The 26,430-nt window shown below is 38.6% G+C and overlaps 1 pseudogene; it reads right to left on the bottom strand.

Moving 5' to 3' along the window:
• Nucleotides 1-685: 685 nt before the first annotated feature.
• On the bottom strand, nt 686-10,996 carry LOC145112231 (uncharacterized; annotated as a pseudogene).
• Nucleotides 10,997-26,430: the final 15,434 nt, after the last annotated feature.

Below are 26,430 nucleotides of genomic sequence, written 5' to 3'. Positions count from 1 at the left end.
CCCTAAGAATACGTCTGAAAAACTGAAAATTTGTATTAAGCAGTTGTGAGCGAAGAATACATTTTAGTCTCGTAGTACATGTTTCCCTGTTTCCAAAAATATAAAGAACGTTCAAAACAAAATTCGTATGCAAAAGATACGACTGTTTTAAAAAATTAAACAACCAGGTAACGGTTAAACGTCTGTTAAGTGTCAAATCACGACCTTCAGTTGAGTCGTGGGGTGTCTTACGAAATGAATTTCGATTCCCGATCAAATTTCCTATGAACCCTGTGTAATTTAGGAAATTATCATGTTCTTAACTTTTTATGGCCAAAAAATACCCTGAGCCTTTATGCATAGGGTTGAGACAGCTAAGATTATCCTCATTAGCAACCCAACCTAATCCAACTTTTCAATAAAAAACTAATTTCTCTCTCTTCCACCTATACAACTCAACCCAATCCAATTTTTTACACCCATTAGCAACCCAACCCAAACTCATTTTTCCTTAAAAAATATAATTTATTTTACTAAAAACTACTAGAAATATTAAAATTAAATATTTTATTTTGAAACAAATAAATTATTTATTTTAAGCATGAAATTAAAAAAAAACTAGCTAAAAAATTATTTTACGTTCATGAAACATACTTAATAAAATAGATAAAATAAGTTACAAATACGGAAGATGCAAACTACTTAATTATTCTTTAGTGTTGAATTTTTTCCATATATGCTCAATTAAATCGTCTTTTAGATCGTTATGAGCATCTCTATTGCGAACTTGTGCCCTGTTGGTCATATAACTGGATAGATCTGCAATTCGTTGAGTAGAGTATTCAAATGATTGTTCGTCTTCTGTTGTTATAAATTCGGATGGATCATAATAATAAAGGTATGTGTGTCGTTCATCCTCAACTATCATATTATGAATGATGATAAATGCAATCATTATTTTACCTATCATATATTTGTCCCACACAAGACACGGGCGATGAAGAAATGCAAAACGAGCTTGTAAAACTCCAAATGCTCGTTCAACATCTTTTCTAGCAGCCTCTTGATGTTCATCGAACAAGTTGTGTTTTCAAAGTCGTGGAGAACTTATTGACTTGAAAAAGGCAGCCCATTAAGTATATATGCCATTAGTGAGATAATAAGCCATATGATTTTCTCGATCATTCACAGTGTATCTCACCTTTCGTGCTCGACCTGCCAAGGCATCATCAAAAAGAGGAGATCTTTGGAGGACGTTAATGTTATTGTATGAACCCAGTGTTCCGAAGAATGCATGCCATATCCATAAGTCATACGATGCAACAACTTCCAAAATTATTGTTGTCTTACCGCTTCTACCTGCATATTGTCCAGCCCAAGCGGTGGGACAATTTTTCCATTCCCAGTGCATGCAATCAATATTGCCTACCATACCCTGAATGTAACACCCATAAAATTCGAGCAAATTTAAAACTTTTTAAATCATTTGAAACCATTCAATTGTTACAATTTGTTTTCAAAATAGTTTATACATCAGAGTTCCCAGAAATCATAATCGTCAATCGAGGAAGTGTACGGTCACGCCTTCGCCTACCCGCGGCCATCCGCTGAACCTGAAACAATAAACTGAAACTGTAAGCCCGAAAGCTTAGTGAGTTACCCCCAAAATACCAACCTCATATAACCATAATCATGATCATACCATATCAAGAAATACAGAACAACATGCTTAATGAGCCATCAGTCTGACTGGGCCGAAATCTCGGGCCTCAGTCTATCTGGACCGCTCTCCAACCCTTCGACACGTTTGGACCGCCCTCCTCGGGGCCTTCAGCCTAATCCGGACCGCTTGCTGGGCCTTCGGCCTGACTAGATTTGCCCGGCCCCGGCCTGCAGTCTACCCGGTCCGCGCAGGGTGCCTTGGCCTACTGCACACAGCAGGACCTGCCTCAACCCTTTCCCCAAACCAACAAAACATGTGCACATACGTATAAACAAGTAAACATGCAGATCTAACAGATCACTAACATGGCAACCATCCTATAACCAGGATACCGATCTAACCGATCTCCAGCATAGCAACCATCCTAAACCAAGATGAAATCTAGCATAGCAATAACATAGCAACCATCCTAAACCATGATGTAATCTAACATAGCAACCATCCTAAACCAGGATGCAATCTAGCATAGCAATAACATAGCAACCATCCTAAACCAGGATGAAATCTAACAGATCAACCATCCTAAACCAGGATGAAATCTAGCATAGCAATAACATAGCAACCATCATAAACCAGGATGAAATCTAACAGATCAACCATCCTAAACCAGGATGAAATCTAGCATAGCAATAACATAGCAACCATCCTAAACCAGGATGAAATCTAACAGATTATAACAGCATACAAACATACTATAACCAGAATAACAATCTAAAGGGTCGGCCTTGGTGCCTTAGACCCTGTTGATATAGTGAGGAGAACTCACCTTGCAATGCCGGATTGAACCACGAAATCATGCTCCCGAAACACTGCCCCAAACTCCAACACCTATAACCATCAAAGATCCAATTCATAAATACCCGCTTACCAATTATCCTCAAAAGTCAAACGGTCAACCCTTGGTCAAAGTCAAAGTCAACTATCAAGGTCAACAGTCCATGTTGACCTCAACTCGTCGAGTACCCTCAGTTACTCGCCGAGTTCCTTTCATAACTTGCCAACTCGCCTAGTCACCATGCCACTCGCCGAGCCCAAGGCAATCTTCATCGGACTCGCCGAGTTGTTCAACCAACCCGTCGACTTCATGACCATCTTCATATGACTCGCCGAGTCTACCATGCGACTCGCCGAGTCCCTTCAGTCCTTCATCCATACAGATGCTTTTTAAGCCATGCTAAGGCTCCATACTGCAGATCCAACTTCCCAAGGCATGCTTATCACGTAAAGTTGCAAACTTTACGTGCATGCAAGGCTCTAATGACCCAAAATGCCAAAACCAAGCTTGAAATGGGGTTTTACACTTAAGGAGGGGTTCATACTTGCCAATGCTGATAGCTTTATAGACTTACAAATCAAAGAGAGTTCAGATCTGAAGTTACAACTTCATATCTGAGCTCATACCCAAGAATAGCTTCATAACCAACCCAAGAAGCCCTAACTTCATCCAAAGAGATCTAGAAAGGAATGAGGCCAAGATCATGAATTGATACCTCAAATGAAGCTAGATGAGATAGACTTCATACCCACAAACGTTCTTGCCTCCAACTTCTTGATCTTCAAGCTTCTTTCATCAAGGTCTTCTTTCCAAGCTTGAAATTTACACTAATATGGAGCACACACACGAATTAGGGTTTCTGGACTCTCAAGAGGCTGCAAAGGAACTAAGGGAGGCTAATGGTCCCTTAAATAGGGTGCCAAACCCCGGAAATTAGGGTTTCACCCTCCAGCTCCAACTCGTCGAGTCACTCTTCCGACTCGGCGAGTTGGTCACTTAACACGTGGCCCAAACCCGCTGCTACTCGTCGAGTCAGGCAACCAACTCGTTGAGTAGATCTTGAATTCATGAGAATTTATAACCATAAATTGGTATCCGAGATTCGGGGCGTTAAAATTCTCCCCCACTTGAACTAGACTTCGTCCTCGAAGTCTGATGCGGTGAACATCCTCGGATAGTGCTCCCGCACTCTGCCTCCGGCTCCTACGTCCACTCGGACCCTCTTTGGTGCTCCCAATGTACCCTTACCAAAAGTACCTCCTTGTCCTGCAGAATCTTCACCCCTTTCTCCAGAATGGCCACAGGCCTCTCCACATAATCCAAGCGCTCACCGACCTAAATGTCATCCAACGATACTACCGACTCCTGATCCATGACGCACTTTTGCAAGTGAGAATCGTGAAAGGTGATGTGAATCCCAATCGAACCTTTTCACAAGGTCTATCCTTCATGCCACTTTTCCAATCTTGACAAAATCCTGATGATCCAAAGTATCAGAAACCCCACTTTCCCTTTTCCTGGAGCGAACCCTCTTTGCTGACATGATAATGCATCCATCAGCTCTCAGAATATCATACATAATCAATCCACTAATGAATACGAACACTCATGCCTGGCCCAAACAACCTCGAGCTGCAATACCAGGCGAGCCTACGACGGCTCCAAACATCCCTAGGAGGGAATACCCTTGTATCCCTCACATGTTTGGCCCAATCAACCCTCGGGTTGGAATACCAAACATATCAAATCCAGTCCATCATAGGGTCCGGTCATCCTCAGGATGGAATACCCTAGATTGGAATACCTCCATGAACATAACTCGGGTTTACTCATAACCGGAGATCCAAGGATCAATCCTTGCGTCTCATCCACCATCCTCAGATTCGTCACAACCGAGTACAACTCCCCCGAATCTTCAACAATACATTCAACCCGAACGCGCTCCTGCAACAGACATAACCAACACAATCTTTATGCCCACAGCCTATGACTAGAATACCCTTACTTGGTACTCAGCATAGGTCTGGATTGCCTCTGAGCCCACATCATGAGTCTGGTATGCCCTCCCCGGCCCTCAGCTCATGACTGGAATGCTCCTGATGACCGATCGATACTACTGTCGTCACTTCAGTTGCCCAACACTCCGACCCTACATATATCCACTTTCCTTCGCCACTCAAAGGGCCTAAACGACGCTCCTCTCATCAACGAACAACATAACGATACAAAAACTACTACCACACATGAATCCCAAGTCATAAATCCACTTCAACTCTTCCTGCTACTATATGACGTTTCTCAAGCGAAGTCGAAACCTCCTTGGTCCCAACTTATCTGCCCACAACCCAAACATCGAACACCTCACCGATTACTGAACCAAAACACACACACACGAACAACAGTCCCACGCGTCTTCCCGAAAAGAAACCGACTGGTTGGACCTGCTTCCACGCCCTGCCACCAACTACTGCCAACATAATGAACGTTACATGACCCACGTCAGCCTCACATCCTACCTGGTCTTTAGTGACCCATCTTCTCCTTACTTCAGACACGTTATGGCTCTATCACAGATGAAACCAACCCAAGTCACATCACAATAACTCAAACCCTCATCAACATACCTACCACTACCGGCCAACCAGTACGACACTCATATCTAACCCATATCACCCCCCTTCGGATTAAAATACCAACATGTCTAATCAATTCAACTATCGAGTCGAATTTCTCAGGGTTTGTTGGCCTACCGCCTCAACCCTACCTCTCCCTTCGAGCCTCCGTGCCTACGACTTAAAGTCGGCCCGCACCGGGTATCTTGGCCTACTGCATAGAGTAGGACCGCCTCAACCCTATCCAAATGCCATAGACGATCATGAGAAAGATCTAACCCGGTTCCCAGAACCTGAATGACAGGATATTCTAATCCCAAACCTTCCCACAACTGACGAATACCGGTTCGGATCCACTCTCAGTCCCTACTGGAGTACTACCCGATCCCAGAAGATGAAACCTCAGAGACACTCCGAACTGATGAGATCACCAAGATCCTTTGAGCTCCGCCCAACCTCTAATAACAACTTTCGATCAACCAAAATACACCGGAGTCCTCAGCCTACTCCAGCAGCATGATCAATACTTGGAACAGACCTATTGATTACTATAGCATAGCAGCCTACTCAATACCCGAACATAGATCTACAATTATATACAGAGTCTTCAGCATGACTGGACCGCCCTACCAGGCCTTCAGTCTATCTGGAGCGTTCTAAACTGTTGAGCATCTCTCTCGACCCCCCTCCTGATGCTCTCTCCCATACATCCTGTTCTCACCCACTTGGGGCTTCGAACTCCTGATCTACTCTGTGGACTATATCCCCAGCCTAACCCTAGGCCTCATGTCGATCGTCCACCCTCTCGGAAATCCGTGGTCTGTTCCCTGACCCGTGTGTCTACCACATACGCTAAATAACCCGCACTCCCGTGCTGAATGCACTGCTGAGCCCTGGCAGCTAACAAAACCCTCAATCTATCAATCCAAAAACCCTCAAAGTCGAGCACGCCCTCGACCGAATACTCGAACTGAACTCGATTCTTGACTAGAACTCCAACCAGGTTCCCAAACTTCTCCTATCGAGCACCCAAAAGACGTGTTCTTATGTGGGGAGTTTTGTCGAACCCCCAATCAACACAACCCTCAAACCAAGCAGCCACTAGGGCTTCCATTCTCCCTATCAGGTTGTGGAACTTATCCCTGTTTCAAAACCTCTCCCACTTCCGCATCTCGGGGTAACACTCCCCCACTTAGATTCGACTAAGCCTTCATAATACATGAAAATTGGAGGATTCTAAATCCTTCTCACTTCCCAACGATCGATCCGATGACAACCAACTCTTTCCCACTAGTGCTCCACTGCTAGTTAGTCCCAAATGATCACACATTTCTAAGAACCAGATGAACACTTCCTGAATCCCAGTGAAACCGTCAGCCACTAATGCTTGAACGACCCCACACTCATGTCCTGAAAACCAAAAGATAAATGTTCCAACTAATACCTCGGCAACGAACCCCTTCCATTGGCGCTTTAGTCCGTCAATCACTAACGGTTGCTAACCATTGAATCCTGACAATGCTGAATAACCCTTTTGTGGGACCCTATCCACAGGCCTCCCACATAATACCCCTTTTCCAAAGGTGTTCCAACCAAGCTTCCCGCTCTCGGGCTCTAGAAATCATTCTCTTCAGGGTTCGCACCCTGACTCACTTACCAACTCAAACGCCCACAGCTGAACTGCAGCAGCTGAAACAACCTCTGCCCTAAACCGGGCTACAAACTACTCCCAAGACATAGTCCACAATCCCAAAAGTGCAATATATCGCGCAATCAATCCTTTCCGTCCAATACCAGAGATCCAAGGCAACCTGGACCTCACAAATACTTATGTCACGTCGACCGTCCTGTGCTCACCGGCGCTGAAATAATGTTGCCTATTCCTGCAACCAACTGACCCCGAGTTGGAATACAACCTGATCCTGGGGTCACAAGTCTGCTCACTCCTTCGAGCTCGAAAACTGAGAGGGCACAATCCTTGCTCTACAAAACGACCATCCAATCCCTCAATAAACCATTCCTCTTCCAGCAGTAAAACCCCAGCTGAAAATAATCATCACTCCCTTTCGGAGTTCCTGCGACTCACATTCCGGCCTCGAGCAAAACCCCCGAGGCTCAAATCTAGAAACCCACGTGCTAGCCTCTCCCGCTCAACCCGCGGAAATATAACGAGTACAGATCCTCTTCCGATCCCAAATAATTGCAGCCCTCTACTCATAAAAATATGTCCCAGAACTAGGAAGCTCGACCAGCTCCTCCCCTTGCCGTCGTTACAGCTGTTAAAGCTGCCGCGACAACCGTCTCGGCAGTGGCTGCACAGCGCTCGTCGAAATACTCAACCATGGCGGTCTTAATAAACCCGACACCTCTGGAAACTGCCCCCGGACAATCTTGATCACCTACTCCCGGATGATCTCACTAACACGATCCCCTGAAGATGCTGGCCTATCTTGGTTGCCCACTCCCGGTCCTAACATGGATCCGGTCTCAAGTCGTCTCGAATATTCCATACCATAACTGGGAACCAACTCCCAACCCAACCTTAGGGGTTGTGACTTCCTTCATACGCGTATGGGTCCTGTGCTTTCAGTAGTACGGGCCTATACTACCTTCCACACCTACCCATATTTGTCTCAAGTATCACCACAACACCCTACAATACACATATACATATCGAGCGATAAATCCTCACTCCTAGAGGAATGCTAAATATCTCATAACTGGCCTCCTGGCCTCTCACTACCCACCCATCCATGAAACTTCCACCAACCCCTGCAGCACTAGTGTATGCTAGCCATACATAACTTTGTACCCTATAGACTTTCGAATTTCCAATCCTACCCTAAGCCCTAATCAATAAGAACAGAACATAAGGCCAGATCAAACATTCTCAGGCTATAAGATCTTAATTATATACAACTATGATGCATACACAAGTAACTATAGTAATGATGTCAATCTCATATAAGGAAAACCCTAGGCTAACAGGCATCATGTACTCAGGCAATTCTATCATGCAATTCCTGAAGATCCCTAGCCCAGTACTAGCATGTTGTTCTAACATATCACAATATCAAATAACTGTATGGTATTTTGGGGTCTACTTACTGGCTCCGGCTGATCGTACACTTCGCATCCTCTTTTACTTATTTTGAAAACCATTTAAAATCATTTTGAAAATCTTTCCTTGATTTGAGACTGGATTCACATGAGTGTTCCTCCAATTCACTCAAACCAAGGCTCTGATACCAACTTGTAACACCCATAAAATTCGAGCAAATTTAAAACTTTTTAAATCATTTGAAACCATTCCATTGTTACAATTTATTTTCAAAATAGTTTATACATCAGAGTTCCCAGAAATCATAATCGTCAAGCGAGGAAGTGTATGGTCACACCTTCGCCTACCCGCAGCCATCCGCTGAACCTGAAACAATAAACTGAAACTGTAAGCCCGAAAGCTTAGTGCGTTACCCCCAAAATACCAACCTCATATAACCATAATCATGATCATACCATATCAACAAATACAGAACAGCATGCATAATGAGCCATCAGTCTGACTAGGCCGAAATCCCGGTCCTCAGTCTATCTGGACCGCTCTCCGAGCCTTCGGCACGTCTGGACCGCACTCCTCGGGGCCTTCAGCCTATCCGGACGGCTCGTTGGGCCTTCGGCCTGACTAGATTTGCCCGGCCTGGGCCTGTAGTCTACCCGGTCCGCCCAGGGTGTCTTGGCCTACTGCACACAGCAGGACCTGCCTCAACCCTTTCCCCAAACCAACAAAACATGTGCACATACGTATAAACAAGTAAACATGTAGATCTAACAGATCACTAACATGGCAACCATCCTATAACCAGGATACCAATCTAACCGATCTCTAGCATAGCAACCATCCTAAACCAGGATGAAATCTAGCATAGCAATAACATAGCAACCATCCTAAACCAGGATGTAATCTAACATAGCAACCATCCTAAACCAGGATGAAATCTAGCATAGCAATAACATAGCAACCATCCTAAACCAGGATGAAATCTAACAGATCAACCATCCTAAACCAGGATGAAATCTAGCATAGCAATAACATAGCAACCATCCTAAACCAGGATGAAATCTAACAGATCAACCATCCTAAACCAGGATGAAATCTAGCATAGCAATAACATAGCAACCATCCTAAACCAAGATGAAATCTAACAGATTATAACAGCATACAAACATACTATAACATAAATAACAATCTAAAGGGCCGGCCTTGGTGCCTTAGACCCTGTTGATATAGTGAGGAGAACTCACCTTGCAATGCCGGACTGAACCAAGAAACCACGCTCCTGAAACACTGCCCCAAACTCCAACACCTATAACCATCAAAGATCCAATTCATAAATACCCGCTTACCAATTATCCTCAAAAGTCAAATGGTCAACCCTTGGTAAAAGTCAAAGTCAACTATCAAGGTCAACAGTCCATGTTGACCTCAACTCGTCGAGTACCCTCAGTTACTCGCCGAGTTCCTTGCATAACTTGCCAACTCGCCGAGTCACCATGCCACTCGCCGAGTCCAAGGCAATCTTCATCGGACTCGCCGAGTTGTTCAACCAACCCGTCGAGTTCATGACCATCTTCATATAACTCGTCGAGTCTACCATGCGACTCGCCGAGTCCCTTCAGTCCTTCATACATACATATGCTTTTTAAGCCATGCTAAGGCTCCATACTGCAGATCCAACTTCCCAAGGCATGCTTATCACGTAAAGTTGCAAACTTTACGTGCATGCAAAGCTCTAATGACCCAAAATGCCAAAACCAAGCTTGAAATGGGGTTTTACACTTAAGGAGGGGTTCATACTTGCCAATGTTATTAGCTTTATGGACTTACAAATCAAAGAGAGTTCAGATCTGAAGTTACAACTTCAGATCTGAGCTCATACCCAAGAATAGCTTCATAACCAAGCCAAGAAGCCCTAACTTCATCCAAAGAGATATAGAAAGGAATGAGGCCAAGATCATGAATGGATACCTCAAATGAAGCTAGCTGAGATAGACTTCAGACCTATAAACGTTCTTGCCTCCAACTTCTTGATCTTCAAGCTTCTTGCATCAAGGTCTTCTTTCCAAGCTTTAAATTTACACTAATATGGAGAACACACACGAATTAGGGTTTTTGGACTCTCAAGAGGCTGCAAAGGAACTAAGGGAGGCTAATGGTCCCTTAAATAGGGTGCCAAATCCCGGAAATTAGGGTTTCACCATCCAGCTCCAACTCGTCGAGTCACTCATCCGACTCGGCGAGTTGGTCACTTAACATGTGGCCCAAACTCGCTTCTACTCGACGAGTCAGGCAACCAACTCGTCGAGTAGATCTTGAATTCATGAGAATTTATAACCATAAATTGGAATCTGAGATTCGGGGCGTTACCCTGAAATCCACATTCCTCCCCAACATGGAGCAGTCGTGCCAAATCATCTTGATTGGGGCGTCTAAGGTACTCTTCACGAAAGCATGAAATAACACCTTCCACAAACTTTACAAGAGCATCCCTTGTTATAGTCTCACTCATTCTTAAATATTCATCATGCGCATCTGCTGATGTCCCATATGCCAACACCCGCATAGCTCCGGTACATTTTTGTAATGGTGAAAGACCTTGTCTGCCTGTGACATCACGCCTTTGTTGAAAGGTCATTGGTTGTAACAGCTTCCACTATACGGAGAAATAATGGTTTTCGCATTCGAAATCTACCTCGAAAATTTTCTTCACCATACGTTGGGTTGTCAACAAAGTAGACTTTCATCAAACGTGCCTTACCCTGCTCACGTTCCCGATCACAACACCTCCTTCTTGCTCTTGGATGATCTCTTACGCTTATATTTGGTATGCCAATGAGTAACCCACTCATGATAACATCAAGTTGTCGATTCTATTGAACAACTCGTGCTTCCCTTTCATCATATTCATTCACATTCGATGAACCGGAACAATCTGATGAGTTTACATTATGATACATTTTTCAAATAGATTAGAAATGAAGAGTGAAATGAAGAGTTAAAGGTGGATATGAAAGTATGTAATGGATATACTCTATTTATATAGGAAGAATATTGATTTTTTTTGTTGTTAAATGTTAAATAAAGATAATGTTAAAATAATTTATCTTGATAAAATCCGAAGATCCAATAAAAAGATGACACATCAGAGAATCTTATATTCATAAGATATTAGCATATTTTCTAGATCATAAGATTATACTGAAAAGGAGTGGTGTCTGTGAAAGATGATAATGGCAACCCTGCATTCAATAAAGATGGTATCCGGTGTTGCCCTCCCTCCTTGAGGTTGAGGGTTCAAGTCCCGTGAGGGACATATGTGGAGAATTAGGAGTAGTGTAGGAGTAGAATAGATTTGCCGTTACAAAAAAAAAAAAAAAATAAATAAATATGATAATGACAACTCTGCATTCAATAAAAACATATAATATATATTATAAATACAGTAAAAGCATGAAATACAAATACATAATAAAATATCTTACAAATACATTAAAAACATGAGATACAAATACATAATAAAATATCTTACAAATACATTAAAAACATGAGGTATAACTACATAATAAAATATCTTACAAATACATTAAAAGCATACCTAAAATAAAACATACACTAAACTGTAATTAGTTTCCATAAAATTTAGACATTAGAAAATGTTTCATGTTTTCTTCTTCAGGCGATAACTGTTCCTTTTGTAGGAGTGTGTTCAAATGCAAACGTTGCATCTTTATTTGGTCCCTTTTATCCTTTTTTTCTCCCTTTGTTGATCCAAGTCGAGTCTTTTTTTTCATTACTTCTACTTCACTATCTCTATTAAGCCTCATTGCATGAAGTTCTGCAACAACTTCATTAGAAGACTTACCCTTTTCTTTTCATTTAGCTGCATCTCTACCTGTTGGACGTTTAATTGTTGAACCACCAATACTTGCCCCTTCTGTGTTGGATTGGACATAATAGTCTCCTTCTTCAGTAGACCTTGATCTTTTTGTGCTACCACCACTTTCTTCATCATCCACTTCATATTCAGGACGTGATCATGTTGCATCATGATCTAGCTATAGATCCCATTTTTGATGCTTACACATAACCTCATTAAACAATTGTGTCATTGAATTTGCTTCCACTTGTCTCATATAACTTATGAGCTTCATTCTCAACATCTTTCATACTCATTCCACTTCTTTTTCTATTTGCTTCTCGATAAACACCAACCCATTTTCCAGCACTTTCATTTTGTCGTTTATAACGACCTTTCATTTAAGTTATGTTCCTATTACCAAGCTTTCCTGGGTTTTCTGCTTGATTTGAATCATATAGCTCCTTCACTTGTGCCCATATTGACGTTTTCTTTTGGTTTTTTCCATGACGCTTATCTTCACTAATGATGCAATATGCTGACATTAAAGCGATATCTTCATTAGCATCCCATTTATCCCCTCTTGGGTTTTTTCCGGTATTTGTGAGGTTTGAATATTTTCAGTGATAAAGAATTGGTTGAGATTTGGGAAAAATTAAGAGCTTTCATAACCTTGAAAGTTTTGATAATCCTGAGAATCGTCAAGATTTAAAATGAAATTTGGATTCATGGTATCAAAGAAATAAAAAGGTTTAGAAATGAAGAGTTAAGATGAGATATGAACTATATCAATATTATACTCTATTTATAGAGAAAAAAAATCATGAATTTTAGTATTTTTTTTAAATTTTTTTCATTAAGATAATGTTGGATTTTTAAGGATAATAACTCTTATCTAAAAAACTAAAAAACAATATACAACTACCCTTTCATTGTTAAACACGTGACAAGAAAGTTTGGTGAAATTGGGTCGTCCATGTGGCCTAGGCCGCATATATACATTTATTTTTTTTTTAATTAAAAAGTGTGGTCTCCTCGTCAATTTGCACCGATGGGGGTAGTCTAAATGCTTGTTTCCACCAAGAAGTTCGCCTTCTTCCCTAACGGTTTCAGAACGAAAAGTTAGTTATGTCAAATGAATCAGATTTTAATGTAGTATTCGATTTACGAGCTAACTTTCCTGTCGTACGTCATCTCGACTCTTTTACGAAATGAAAGGGCGTAACTATAATCGGATAATACCCGGTTATGACTTTTAATCACTTCATAAGGATAACTACACTCTCAGTTAACAGCTATCATTTGAACCATTATTCTTAGAATATCGTTTTTTATTTGATTTCATAAACGAAAACGTTGTTACTCGAATTTCACAAAATGTATGTCGCCTGGTTAGGATAAGAGCTAAATAACTAGTTAGATTTAGGACCGTCGGATCGGATTCGTTTCATGCCGTTGGATCGAAATGGAGTTAGTATAAATAAGAGGGAGGGGCTCCCTCATTTCTCACCAATTCGCCTTTCTCTCATCTCTCTCCCACTAATCTCTCTCTGCATTCGGCTGCCGGAACCGCTGCAAGCCACCACCGGCCACTTTCCTCCGCCAAGCCGAATATCTGAGAACCAGGGAAAAACCGGTTGTCGCCTTCCATTTTTCCGATATGACCTCCGAAGAACACCCTTCGATCGACCTGCTGCCGACAACAGCCTCCGGTCATCATTAAGCTGCTGATAGCTGCCATCCGCCGCCGGTGATTTTTCCGGCCACTTTTCCGATCAGCTTCCGGTCAAGTTCATTATTCCTCCGGTCAAGGTTACTATTCATCCGACGACATTTTCTGGCAAAACACTATTCACCGATAATTTTTACAGTGAACTTTCCGACCAATTTACCGGCGAAGCTCTGACGAGTTTTTTCTAGGAAAACACTATTCACCGGCAAAACACTATTCACCAACATTTTTACGGTGAGTTTTCCGACTAATTTACCGACAAAGATCTGACGAGTTCTTCCGGGAAAACACTATTCACTGGCAAAACACTATTCACCAATAATTTTTACGGTGAACTTTTCGACCAATTTACCGACGAAGCTCTAACAAGTTTTCCGGGAAAACACTATTCACCGGACTTCGAAAATGCTATTTTTTCGGATTTTCTTAATCTATTCGGTTTCTCGACTACAAACCCCACAAGTGAGTGTTTACGGCCCCTTTTTAATATTTTTAATTATTTCCGAGGGGGGGGGGGTAAGGGTGAATACATGTGCCTATATACTTTGGTTATACAAATATATTATCCTTTATGCGAAAATACAATAAATCTAGTTTATAAAAATGTTATTTAACAATTTAACATATTGTTACAAATAAACTAGTATAAACTTTTCGTATACGTATTATGGTTATTTTATTATGAAATAACTAGTCCACACAACAAATGCTACATGATATAAAAATATATGATTTTTATGTGGCATTGTATATTATAACAGGCATGTTATAAAACTTTGTAGTATTTCAAGGATTCAAGGTATAACTATTCATGTATATTTATATGTTTAAATACATAAAGTTTATATATGTACATATGTTCATTACTTTGAAACATACATCTTTAATAAAGCGAGTATATTACACTTTTACATACATACCAAGCATACTCAGCTTCTATAAACTTTATACAATGAAATTCATTATGCCTAGTGACTTAACCATAATTAAGTTAGGGCTGAGAGCTATGCATATAGTGAGACTATGTTCATTAGCTGAGTCTAAACACTTAGCATACCCACACTACTATAACCGTTAATCTTCAGAGCGAGATACATATGTATAGATCTATACGGGGTTGACATCCCCACCTACGGTTGCTAGCTACAACCTCGACCGATCAATCGAAGTGGGTGATAATGTTGGATTAGGTGTCTAAGTTCATAACTATTTCTGGGATGTACTTGACCCGATTAGCATGGTCCATTTGGGTTGCATGGCATCATGCATTTGGATAGACCAAAATGAGAGAAATAACACTTAAGGTTTATTAATATATTATAAGTTCTAATATATTAATAATATTATTTAATTAGTATTGATCAAGAATTAATTTGGTATTAATTAAGTGATCAAAAGGAGACTAATTAAATCTATGGTTGATTATGTAAATCATTCATACTTATATAGTGGGTTAATGTTTCATGGATTATCAAGTTGAGCTAAAACCCATAGGATGCTCCATGGAGGCTCCATGGTGTTCTTGTACCCATGGATCCAAGAAATGAAGAGTCATGTCAATTAGGGTTTACTTGGTGTAACCCTAATTATGACACACTATATAAGCAACATGTGAGCAACCAAAATCGGCACTAGTGTGAGAAAAAGAGGGCATAGCCGATTTAGAAGTGTTCTATTTCTCTCAAGGTTATTCCAAGTGTATTTGGTGTTGTGTGAGACATTTGAGGCATCACCCTTGAGGTGCTAGGCTCACAAGGTTCTCAAGGAATCCAAACTACAAAAAGTATGTTCTTCTTCTAGCATTTATGTTTAAAAGTACCCCAAGTATGCTAGATAGGATGTAAACCTTGGAAAAACAAATTTTGCATGTATCATAGATAAAACATAGATCCAAGGTTTCTAGGGTTGCATGTACACCATAGGAGTGTTAGAATGCACAAAGTCCAACAGATAAGTGTCTACAATTGTTACTACAATGTCCAATGAAGCGTTGTAGGAGGGGTACATTCAATCACATAGCTCAGTTATAGGACTCACTATAAACATTAACTAGAATATACATATATATATATATATATATATATATATATATATATATATATATATATATATCACTACAAACCATGGGATTGGTTGCTTTCAAAACTATTTTAAGTATGGATTTACTTATATAAAGATATATTTTGGCTTTCAAAGATTTTTTACAAATACGGTTTTAAGTATGGATTTACTTATATAAAGATACATTTTGGCTTTCAAAGACTCTTTGCAAACACACTTTTAACTATTGTTATACATACAAAGATAATAATTTTTTATACTTATTAAAAGTATTACTACTGTTAGCAAAAAACCTGTAACTCTCACCAACCTTGTCTTGACCCTCAAAACTGCATGTATTCTTAGGAAATCACTAAAAAGACATTCAATACGGATTGGATTACATGTGACCTAGTTTACTTGCTATTGTATATATGCCTATATGTTAAGGCAATTTATGTACTATTATTATCTGTAAAAACCTTGTATTCAAATATCAAGATGGAACACAAATGCTATTTTTGTTTATTGTTATACTTATATTGTATATTCAGTTTACCTGTGATCCATGAACTTAGTCGCATATCCTGACGTGTTCTGCCGCCTCGGCCGGGGGTGTGACATCAATAGCCAGTAGTCACAAACTTCCACCAGTCCTTCGCTGCCAAGTAAAGTTGGTCCAGCGAAAAGCGAACCTTCAGATCATCTGAATAAGAGCAGCCGTAAAAACATCCCGCAACATCAGAGATCCACCTCATGGCTGCAATTGGGTCCCGAACCCCATGAAATTATGTAGCCTTCATGTTATTGAACTCCCGGTACTGAATCGTATTACCCATGTGCGGTCTCGCGGCGGCAATGGCTGTGGCAGCAGTAGCGTCCATGACAACACCGTAGCACTCGTCAAACATCTCGATCATCAAGGTCTTGATAGACCCAAACACCTCCGAGATAGCCTCCCTGACCATCACGGCTACTATTACGGCGACGATCCTACGGATCTCGTCATCACTGGTACTCTGTCTCTCTGGATCATCAGAGCCTGATCCTCAGGTAACCACCATACTAAAATACACAAGGAAAAAGGTCAAAACCTAATAAAGCGCATACAGACAATATGTATAACTCATATAATTCCTTAGTACACTCGATATTTCTTCTAAACCACATATGGATCCTGTGCTTTCAGTAGTGCGTGCCCATACTACCTGCCACACCTATCCGTAGTTGACATAGACTTCTTCCCATGGTCCTAATTATCAAAATCATGTTGCTCTCCTTGCAGTGGCATACTCACACTTAAGTGTTGAAGGTGCCACACCTAAACTTCTAGATACTCATTGTAGGTTCCTTCCCAACCACAACTTCGCTCTGCAAGAAGTCTCTATTTATCTCGCCAATAGCGTCGCTTACACCAATTGTACATAACCTATAATCGATATACATTCGAATAAAAGATTCCACCAAAATCCACAACCAGAAAAGGAACAGGAAGTAAGGTTAAACTAATCATTCTAAAGCTATAAAATCCTAATTATGTACAACCATGCAGCATACACGAAGCAATTAGCAATCTTAGTTTCAACCCTTGCAAAACATCCACAAGTAATCTCCTAGCTTATAAGGCATCACAAAATCAGGCAACCCTATCCTAAAACTCCTGAGGGATCCTTAGCATATCAACCAGCATGCATTTCTATTAGCTCAAATAACCGCTACTATAATACAACATATAACACAGATACGGATATTTTTGGAGATCACTTCCTCGAGCTCCGGCTGTTGCTTCTTCCGTTATTTTCCTTGAAATTCATTCTTTTTGTAAAAAGGTTTTTAATAAACTTTTAGATCCTTAGTTAGAGTCTGGAATCCCACGAATGTTCATCCAATTCTCTCAAACGGGGGCTCTGATACCAACTTGTAACATCCTCAATTTTTACCACAAATTTTTTTGTTTTTAATATAGAAAACCTTAAGTGTTATAAAAACTAAGTCAACAAAAATCCCAAGTATATTAAGTACAATCATCCCCAAATCAGAGTATCAAATTGTAAAATCATAAAATCTACAAGTAGAAGTGTACAGTCAACCCTTCGCTTTCTCGCGATCATCAGAAGTACCTGAAACACATTTAATCCACAACTGTAAGCATAAATCTTAGTGAATTCTTCCCAAAATATCCACTTCTTCCCAAAATATCCATACAACACATCATAATAGACAATTATGGGTTATCAACAACCCTGGGGGGTTATCAGCAGCCCCAGTGGGCTAACAGCACGCCGTATGGATTAACAACACATTTAAGGAGTTATCAGCAACCCTGGAGATTTTCAACAATCTCGTGGATTTACAGCAATCCAAAAGTTATCATTAATTCAATTTAATTCACATATAACAACAATCAACAATTAAGACCTAGCTGGTCACAAAAATAAATACCACATAGGTAAATTAAGTGAGAAGACTCACCTCGCGTATAACAGCTAACACACAATAGCTCACACACATGTTAAACAGGTATACTGGGACACCTAGCAGCAGTAAAGAAGTACCCCTTTCAGTCTACAACCTAAATCCCTAATTTGACCTAAAGTCAACAATGGTCAAATTCAACGGTCAAAGTCAGCCCCAACTGACTGTCATGTCATGACCACCATTTGGTCACGTCGTTGCATAGTTCGGACAAAACAGTCGTGAATACACCCGTCGTCACGACATGACACATAACCCGTCACGTCGTGAGACTCGATCTGGACAGCTTAAAGCATTAAGCTCTTAATCCATCAAGTCAAACCTTCAAACCTTCCAGAAGGCTTTCCCCAACCCAAATGACCATAAAAATCATAGCTTTTTAGTCATGCATGTCCAAATGCATGACTTGAAAACTAACTAGGTCAAAATAAAGGAAAATGAGACAAAACTCATGTTTAGAGTTCAAACCACCATTAAAATTCAGATCTGAGACTTATTCTTATCAAAAGATCACCATGATCCATAAATTTGGTAACTTTATGGATTCCATGCATTCAAATCCACCCCAAACATGGTGAAAAGTGAATAAAACTTAGATCTAGCATGCTTAAATGAGAAATGAAAGAACTTTAGGACTTACAAAGGTCCAAAAACAATACAAGGTGGTGATGAGGAGACTTACTTGCCAAAATAATGCACCAAATGAGCCTTCTTCTTCAATAAGGAGCTCCAAACCACCACAAGAGCTCTTCAAGATCAATAATGGAAGCTAAATTTGATTCGGGTAGAGGCTGAGGGTGTGCAGACCCTAGCCCCTCACTTCCCTTAAATAGGGTGCAAAAACGAAATTAGGGTTAACCCACCGTCACCCGCAAAGATGGATAGGCATTTTTGCATCGATGGTCACGTTGTGAGGCTTCCTTCCTCACGTTGTGACCATTTATTATTTGAGGTTTTACATCTTTAATTGAATCAAAAGCATAAAAGGATCGAATACCTAAATTGGGTGTTACAGGTGGTCGACTGCGTGAAGCCTCTTTGAGGAAGGTTGTCTATGCAGGGCAACTAGAGAAAAGTTTCTTAAGTGGGGGAATCTAGTTGTGACTAGTGATCAGAATGCTAGCATTCATATGTGTTTAGTTATACGTGATAGAATGTAAGTAATATGTGACTTATTACTTGAAGTATGTGCTATTATGTGTATTACATATTATATGTATAATGGGAGAGTGTTGTGATTACCCACTAATCCTTAGGCTTATAGTTGCTACTTTATGTTTTTAGTTGCTGGTCCTTTAAGCTCGAAGGGAAAGGATTCAGCATGATTAGGATATCTGGACATTCTCAGAGGGGCATGAAATCTAGTTATACGTTCTTTATTACGTTATGGTTTTCGAAACATGATTTAACTTCTACGATTTTATTATGTTAATGTTGATATGACATGAGATGATATTTTTATGATTTGCTAATTCTTTTCAATAAAAGCTTTAGGTAAAACTACACTTTGATTTTTAAAAAAATTATGGTTGATTTTTGGGATTTTACAACTGCTCTTCCAAGATTTTGAGGACAGGGTTTGACATAAAGTGACAAAGAAAGATTGAGAAGAATGATGAAGATTTTGAATGGCAGTTTAAGTTGTTCAAGCCTTCAAGTGGGAGATAGTTGGGGTATGAAGTCTTTTCCAACACATAGAGCACTTGAAGTTGCAAGTGAGCATCAGGAATCAAAAGTGAGCACTTGGAGGTACATGGAAGAACATGGAGCACCTGGAGTTGTAATGGAGCATTAGAAATCAACATGGAGCACTTGGAGTTCATGGAGAATGTGCCAAAGGAACAGATCATTTGAGAAGGAAATGGATCATCAGACAAATGAACATATCATGTGAAAAAGGAAGGAATCTTCTAAATGAGGGTATAGAGCACCTATGAAGGGAATGGAGCATTTTGTGATGCTTCATGATGAAGGTGAGCCACATGTGTTCCTTTGCTGAGCCATGATATCATTTGATGAGAAACTCTTGGAAGATGCTCATGCGTTGATTCTCATGTCATGATGATCATGGATGGTGCTCGTGGAAGATGCTCATGTGATGATCCTCATGGAATGTGTTCATGGATGATGCTCACAAGGTTGAAGATTGTAGAAAACCCAACATGACATTATGTGATTGGTTGAAATTTAGGGTATCCCCTTTCTGGGATAATTATGGATAGACATGACCTATCAGAATTAAGGTTTCCCATGCTTACCTATAAACAAACTCATATCCCATTCATTATCCTTTGTGCGAGTGCATATACACAATAATTTCAAGAGAGCAATCATTGTGAGGTTGAGTGCACATTCTTTGGAGTAGTTAGTACTTAGTAAGCAAGAGGGTTTCTTTTGTTTTGAGAGCTCAAGTGAGGTGTAACCTTTGTGTGTGATTGTAATTGTTCTTGGAAGTTTAATAAAGTCCTATCTCTTTCTTTCTTTCTTTCTTTCTCTCTCTCTCTCTCTCCCTCTCTCTCTCTCTCTCTCTCTCTCTCTCTCTCTCTCGTTCGCCCATAGACATAGGTCACCTTAATCAAACCATGTTAAATATTGTGTTTAGTTTTGATTTAATCTCTCCAGAAGTTTTATTCTACAAGTTTCACCCAAGTTTGTTGACATTTGTCAAAAGTGCTTAACTTGTTTTCTTGCCACCCAACAAAAATGAGGTTTTCTATGCATAGATCTTACGCAAGAATAATCTAATTTGGCTGCGATTACGAAATCTATACTTTTATATATTTATTATATTTTCATTTTTAATTCCTTTTGCTAATGGTCTCCTATAGAAGCGGTCTTTCAACCTAACGTTGGGGGCTGCCGACCACCCTAGCTCTCCTGGTAATGTTGTTGTTTTCATCATCGTTACTAGAACACACATTCCATAGTATTACAAACACTGTAATTGCTCAATCTTATTTCACAAAATACAATTAGGGTTTTTTTTAACAAAAGCTTTGTAGGGAAGAAGATTATGAACCGTGTTAAGATGCAAGTTTTGGAATATGAAACACGAGTAAATTTGTGGGACGGTTGATGAAATCACCATCATGATCATATCTAAAAGTGGTGCGGGTAAGTATCCTTACATAAAAAGATGGATATCCCCTCATGTGTTTCATGTGTGGTCTAACTTAACGGAGCAAGATAAACACCTTTGAGCGCCAGGAGCATATGTGTGACAAAAAAAACATTAGACAACCTCCAATGGGCGTTTAATGAGGACTTAAATCCAATCAAACTCATAATCCCCATTATGGTTAATGACTTGACATCCAATAGAATGGGGAGTTTAATCCCCATTGAACTCTACTTTTCTCTCTCTCTCTCTCTCTCTACTCACACACACAAATATATATATATATATATATATATATATATATATATATATATATATATATATATATATATATATATATATATATATATATATATATATATATATATATATATATAGAAGTTAAATATCCCCTACAAAATGTTCCTACTTTTTCCTCCTACTCATTAGATTATGACAAGTATCATAATTAAAGGATAAGATGAGGAAAAAGAATTAATGTATTACACTTGACAATCAATCACTGAATAGGTAGGGGATGAAGTACGATGATAAAGTAGGAATCATTTTCAGTGATTGATTGTCAAGTGTCAAGTGTAATACATTAATTCTTTTTCCTCATCTTATCCTATATATATGGTTAGGATTAAATATGAATCACAAATATTGTGTGATTGTATGACTAAATTTGAACCATTAGATTATAATTCTTAATGGATAAGATTGTTATGGTGCACCATAGTTATTGTGTCATACATCACACATTAACAATGCTTTATTAAAAAAAACTTATATTTAAGGGCATTATAGACATTTTCATTTAGCACAAAGTAAGGAAGTTGCTATTATTAAGGGAGTTACGATTCTTTTTTAGTTCAAATCCATATATGCTAACATTTTTTTAAATGTTTTTTGAGATTATATAACCATGAACACAAATAATGCTTTCATTCTAAAAGAATTTTTATTGCATTCAAATGATTGTTTGAGAATTAATATTGTAAAGAAATACCTGTATATATTTTTCAATAATAATAATTTACATCAAGAATAATAATCTTTGAGAAAATCAACATTCTTTATATTCTTTATATTATATTTTGTAAGAATAAGAAGTAGTGAGAAAGAATGGTTAAGAATGTGAATGAGTAAGAATTCATAAAAATGAACGAGAATGAGTGAAAATGACAAACAATAATGTGATATATTTTTTTTTCACATACTACAACTCAATAATTCTTGAAGAATTCAAGCAACATTCTCAAAGAATATACAAAAACTTTATAATATGTACTACATTCTTTAACAATTTATTTGTCAAAAGGGTAAACTGAAAAAAGAAAACCCTACATTCTTCTCTAATATTTGTCGTTTTTTATCATCTACGCTCATCTTCGACTAGCCAATACTATCTGCAGCATTCTTTAAGCATTATTCCTCTCTTCTTTCAACCTTTTATTCTTAATAATATGATGGTGTCAATAGTTCATTCTTAAAGAATACCCTGCATCACGACCAACAAAACATCATTTTTCTGTTTTTATCATGCACATAAGTGAAAAAATGAGATCTAAATATCTAAAGATGCAGTTGTAGGATACCATCTAATTGGTGCGATTAGAAATGAGATAATGTCTTCAAAATGTATAATAAATAATAAAGAAAAATGATATGAATATATGCACTGTCTTCTAGATTGGCTCGTCCAAAAATGATATGAATATATGTAATGTCTTCTACATTGGTTGGTCTAGTTGTATTGTAAGTGTGGTAGCAACATTTGGAATGTGTATAGTCCATTCAGGAGGGCCTATAAATAGATAAAAAAATATCCCTTTAGCTCTCACAAGACAATATCATAGATCATTTTTTACTATTTACCACTCTTAAGTTGAAATTTAAGCCATTATAATTGCAAGCACTGCAAAAACCTTTGAAAATAATGAAAAGCTAAACAGATGCTTCATGGTAGCATTACCTGGTATTTGTGATATTTGCAACATACAACAAGATGATTATCACCTGATCCAACAGATTAAAACCTAAATATTCCTTGAGAAGGACCAACAATTAGACAAGAAACCTGTATTTCATGTGCAATTTTTACATACATAGTGAAAAATGTACATTTATTCTTAAAGAATACCATTATATATGCTAGTTTTTGTCTTTCAATCTTAGAGAATATGAAAACCTATAGGAGATTTTCGAAAAGGTGCAATCATTTGGTGAAGATTAAGAATAATAAACACATAAATCAAAATTAAAGATTAAGAAATGAGCATACAACATAAGAACATGACTCGAGATTAAGCAACAGTTATACGATTCTTTGTCTAATAATTAAAAGTTATTTTTTTTAGAACGACATGCATAAAAAGAGCCAACTTTTAGATGGACAAAGAAACAATGAGTTTTCCATAAGAGAAAAGAACAAAAAAGACCTAAAACAAACCAAAACATGAAAACATGAAAGAGCTAAAAGTACAAGACAGAACACGAAAGTAACATGAGCTTTGATCGACAACCACAAAAATAGCAAAGCACTCTTGCGACTACACTTGTAAAATCAACTTATATGCATTTCGTTTTCCAAAAAGTTTCCCCAGAATCAACGGGAAACTCCATCACTTTTCTAAAACCAATTTGACACCAACATCTTAAAACGAAAAAGGGCAAAAAAGTCAATAAACTCGCTTCACCAAAAAACCAAATTCACCAATGAATCAAAACCAAAGCATAGCAGAGGAGTGTCTTCAACCACCAAATGATAGCACTATACTCTGGGACAACCAGGATAACCAGAAATATCAACTGAGATTGCCATCTTCGGAGGGAAACTAGCTCGAAAAATCAAATGACAGGCAAAATACGACTGAACCACCAAAAAGCTTTTCCATACATAAACACATTACACCATTCCCTTCAAAAAAGACTTGAACAACGGGGCCAAAAGGACTTTAAATTATCTATGTTGAACCAATAGAGATCTAGTCATACCAAACTACCAATGGAAAGAATGTCATAGAAAAGATTAGACAATGACGAGAGAGATCGTACAAATAATAGTTGTGTAGATGGTGTCATTGCCATTGGAGAGCACTTTTTTGTTTCAATATTTCACTCATGCATTTTATCATACACACATTGTGCATTAGAAACTACCACATACACACTTATTTAAACTTAAAACTTTTAATACAAGCCCCAATTTTCAATTTTCTGCCATTATGTTGCTTAAAATATTTAGATTACCACTACTCACCATGATTTATCTTTGATTATGTTGTAAAATTAGATGTACGCTTTGACTCTTCCGATTAAACAGTGGTGACTTAACATAAATTATATCCCATACCAGAAAACATTAATAGAACCTTGAACAAGAAATCAACAGTGAAGAATGAGGAAATACCATAATACAGTAGTAGCAACTTTAGTTTGCTGCAATGAACACTACATCAACCCTTTTGACATATGGGAGACGAGAGGAAGTTTAATCGCACATGGGATGGGAGGGAAGAAGAGAGTATTGAGGGGGAAAACACAAACTTACTAAACCCTAGAATCGAAGTAGTGTAATAGAGGACTGTTAGAGTACCATGATGTCTGATTCATAGAAAAGAAGGGAATATAATCACAAAGTCCTCCTCGATGGTGGTAGAAGGGATTACACTGTTCTCCTCGATCATGGTGGAAGGAATCGACAGTACGGAGAAGTTTTCATGAAGTGGAGGTAAAGTTTTAGGAATTAATTTAGAATCGAGACTTGTTTAATCCAGTAGCACATTGGAGGGAAATTTTCATAGATTGTGTTGGTCAGACATTGGTTGTGATGCATGGATATTGGTGGCGGTGCAAGGGTGGTGATCGAGAAGGGTTTGGCCAACGTGCAGGTTCGAGGAGGCCATAATTAAAGGCAATAACCAATCACTTACCATAATTCAAAAGAATTTATATTAAACAATAATTATTTTAATTAATAAAATTACAAAACTACCCTTATCAAATGATCGGTCTACAATTAGCCACACATTCACACACTAGATATGATTTATATATGAACCTAACTTTTTTTTTCTCTCTCTCTCGCTCTCTCTCTCTCTCTATGTATATATATATATATATATATATATATATATATATATATAGAGAGAGAGAGAGAGAGAGAGAGCTAGGTTCAAATGTTTTTAGCAATTATTGTGTGCCTAAATGCACCAATGAGAATTCAAGAAATAATAAATAATTAAATAAATCATTAAAGGGTATTTTGGACCTTTTGTACTTTTAATTAAGGAAATCATTTAATTTGAAATCATTCAATTAAGGAAATAAACTAATCATTCAATTAAGGAAATAAAGCAAATATATTTGACCTAGTTATGTTTGTGGCCGAACAATTCATCATCGGCATCAACACCATCACCATCACCGATTCTGCTTCTTCTTCTACAATCGACGGATCCAAAAGGGAGCACATACTCTCGTCTCGCAATCGATGATGGACTATGGGGTCGATGAGGCTGAAGAAGGGGATGCGGAGGAGCAGTGGCGCTGCTGTGGGGTCCGTGAACGCGAATGAGAAGCGAGGAGCGAACGGTGAGGAAATCCCGACGATTGCAGGTACTTGGACGGAGGTATGCTCCGGCAGCCCCCTGTTCTTCTTTCTCTGGTCCGGTAATCCAACAACTAGGGGATATAACTGGAAATTATTTACCTCAATCGAGATTGATTTTATCTCGATTTTGATTTACGATCGAGATTGTGTTCATCATATTATTAAATTCGATTTCTTCAATGGTTTATTTCTGTTCGATTAAAGAAATATTCTGATACAACTTGCACTTCACAATCATAAGTTGGATTTTGTTTCGAAAAAGTCAAAATTGGTTTTCATATTTCTAAATTAATAATGTAAATGTGTGTTTCTTTCTTGAATTCATGACTGGGAATGAATGCAGATGTGTGTTCATTATTCAATCACAGCTCTTGAATTCTGTATTCAATCACAGCTCTTGAATTATGTAATGTATTCTATTAGAATTTATTTTATATAAATGTATTTTGTTAGAATGTTTGAGAA

The sequence above is a fragment of the Lactuca virosa genome, chromosome 5 (assembly GCF_052849685.1).
Source record: "Lactuca virosa cultivar CGN04683 chromosome 5, Lactuca_virosa_CGN04683_v6, whole genome shotgun sequence".
Lineage (NCBI taxonomy): Eukaryota > Viridiplantae > Streptophyta > Magnoliopsida > Asterales > Asteraceae > Lactuca > Lactuca virosa.
The sequence above is the reverse complement of the archived record's forward strand: the minus strand, read 5'-3'. Positions and strand labels throughout refer to the sequence as shown.